The sequence below is a fragment of the Amblyomma maculatum genome, chromosome 1 (genome assembly GCF_055883805.1).
Source record: "Amblyomma maculatum isolate TAMU_Amacu chromosome 1, ASM5588380v1, whole genome shotgun sequence".
Classification (NCBI taxonomy): domain Eukaryota; kingdom Metazoa; phylum Arthropoda; class Arachnida; order Ixodida; family Ixodidae; genus Amblyomma; species Amblyomma maculatum.
The window spans coordinates 56,067,646-56,070,473 of record NC_139344.1 but is presented as its reverse complement, the minus strand read 5'-3'; the positions used below and the strand labels follow the sequence as shown (position 1 = coordinate 56,070,473).

Sequence of the window (2,828 nt, the reverse complement as noted above, 5' to 3'; positions counted from 1 at the left end):
CGGTACCGAGCCCGCGCCCGGACGATAACCGGGAAATAGAACCTCAACCGGCAGGGCCAGCTGTTCATCACAGCTCTCAAGCGACTCGCTGCCGGCCTACTGGACTAATCTGCAACCCCAGGTATCTTTTCGAGCAAATTTCTGTACTTAGGAGTGCTGGGAGGTACAACGTCCGCTCAAAGAAAAAAAACGCTCTCCACTTCTCCCGACGCAGACCTGCCTCTAGTTTAATTGTTCCCAAAGTTGAAGGCTCGAAGCACAAGCTGTGGAATTCCTGGCATCAGACAAGTTTGCGGGCATATGGTGCCTTTTTCCATTTGAACATTGCATAATATATAAATCACGCTTTACGTAGACGCTTTCCGACTGGCCCGTTGGTCTAGGGGTATGATTCTCGCTTTGGGTGCGAGAGGTCCCGGGTTCAAATCCCGGACGGGCCCATAATTTTTTTTTTCATTTTTTTTTTAAGCCAGCGCCACAGGTCAAATTCATGCCGCACACACTCATTAACTTGGCAAACGCATCGTCATTAGGTCGAGGAGGGTGTTCTCACAGTCGGCCTCCAATGCATGATAAAAGACTTCCCCAATGATGATCTTGGTAATCTTGTTTAGCCTTGTTCCACAGGTCAAATTCATGCCGCACACACTCATTAGCTTTGCAAACGCATCGTCATTAGGTCGAGGAGGGTGTTCTCACAGTCGGCCTCCAATGCATGATAAAAGACTTTCCCGGTGATGATCTTGGTAATCTTGGTTAGCCTTGTTCCACAGGTCAAATTCATGCCGCACACACTCGTTAACTTTGCAAACGCATCGTCATTAGGTCGAGGAGGGTGTTCTCACAGCCGGCCTCCAATGCATGATAAAAGACTTCCCCGATGATGACCTTCGTAATCTTGGTTAGCCTTGTTCCACAGGTCAGATTCATGCCGCACACACTCATTAACTTTGCAAACGCATTGTCATTAGGTCGAGGAGCGTGTTCTCACAGTCGGCCTCCAATGCATGATAAAAGACTTTCCCAATGATGATCTTGGTAATCTTGGTTAGCTGTTCCACAGGTCAAATTCATGCCACACAGACTCATTAACTTTGCAAACGCATCGTCATTAGGTCGATGAGAGCCGACCTCCAATGCATGATAAAAGACTTCCCCGATGATGATCTTGGTAATCTTGGTTAGCCTTGTTCCGTGCCAGTTGTGGCTCCAAATTCCCACGAATTTCTCCAGATCATGAGCTTGTCGCCACCCGACAACGGCAACAGTGTCGCAATCGAGGCTCGCGGCACTGGCCGCAGCAGGAAAAGCAACCACCGCGAATTCTCTGCGGGGAAAAAAACAAAAAACAAAAGCTGTGTTGGAAATTGCGCAAAATGCCTTTCGTCGATATATAGTTCTAAACAATTTTTTTTTTTGCAGATATGAGCGCTATTTGAAGTTTCCGCAAAGAAGCGGAAATTGGTCTAGGATAAAATTTAATTCATGCGTGAAACAAAATTTGTAATGGCGATAATATTTTAGAATATTTCATTTGTGTTGTTCGATCGTTCATGTGACTTCATGAATGGAACAATATACTGATCTTCCGCATTTCCTTGGGTCACTACAGATTAAAAAGTGGGGCCTTTTTAGGACATTTTTCACAATAACCCCAGTAACGGTCCAGCCAAAACAATTTTTCTACCATTTGACAGGCTGCTGTAGTTAATAGAAAGATTTAGCTTACCGTGATCCGCGATCCGCCACTGTGGTTCTCTACCGCGCTTGGGCGGGGCGGTCAAGCTGATTGGTCCCGACGCGGCAGATCTGTGTGCCGACATCCAGTATGTGGCGCCATCTGTCGGCGTCAAGGGGGGTCTGGGCATGCGCAGTGGAAAGCACGGTGCGGATCCCAGTAGCGGATCGCGGATCACGGTAAGCTAAAACTCTCTAATAGAAGAGAGTTTTAGCTTACCGTGATCCGCGATCCGCTACTGGGATCCGCCACCGCGCGTTCCACTGCGCATGCCCTTGACGCCGACAGATGGCGCCACATACTGGATGTCGGTAAAGCCTCTCTATCTGGAAAGTAGCGAAACTCTCCTCCCTTCGGCTGCTTTCCTCCTCAATTCTCCTCTGATTTCACCCTCCCACCGGCGGGACCGCTGCGCACGGCACGCTGAACCTGCCTGCGCTCGAGGCGCGCCGCGGAAGGGTCAATGATAGTGAATGGCGGGGGCTTTTTGTGCTGCCTTTTAAAGCGTTTTTTGAAATCTGCTTTGCACAGGTAACTACTAATCGATTTGAAAATGTTATGTTTGGTTTTAGCGGCACATATTATTCGCAATAACAAAGAAGGAAGGAGAAGACACGCTCAAAACGGCAAGAAATGTTTGCACTCAGCATCGCGCTCGGGTACTCTGAAGCATCAAGAACGGGAAATAAACTGAGCAGGCAATTATGGTGTCATCTGTGTTGGGTGACAGATAGATGACCCTGAATGAGAGCCAATGGTCCCTTCAGAAATCTTCTGCATCTTTGCGCGTGAGCGGCAAACCGGCGAATTCTAACATCAATCGCTTCTGGCTAACCTATAAGCAAAAGCGTCGATTGTTGTATGCTGTCATTTTCAAATCACATCTGTAAGAAAACGATAAAGCAGTGTTCCTACAGCTGCTAATCAGAGGCAGTGTAGGTGAAAAAAGTGGCTTTTATTTCTTCGCAAAATCAATTGATCGGCAAAGTGACTCAGGCAAAATAGGGTCTTATTTTATTGTCACAATACTGGTCTGCTGGTCGTAAGATGTGGCGCATACAAAATACACAGTTTCAAATACAGAAGAAAT

At 47.3% G+C, this 2,828-nt stretch overlaps 1 non-coding gene across 1 annotated transcript; it reads left to right on the top strand.

Moving 5' to 3' along the window:
* The first annotated feature begins 368 nt into the window (after positions 1–368).
* Positions 369–440, top strand: TRNAP-UGG (transfer RNA proline (anticodon UGG)). Its single transcript has one exon. It is a non-coding gene; the product is annotated as a tRNA-Pro (tRNA).
* Positions 441–2,828: the final 2,388 nt, after the last annotated feature.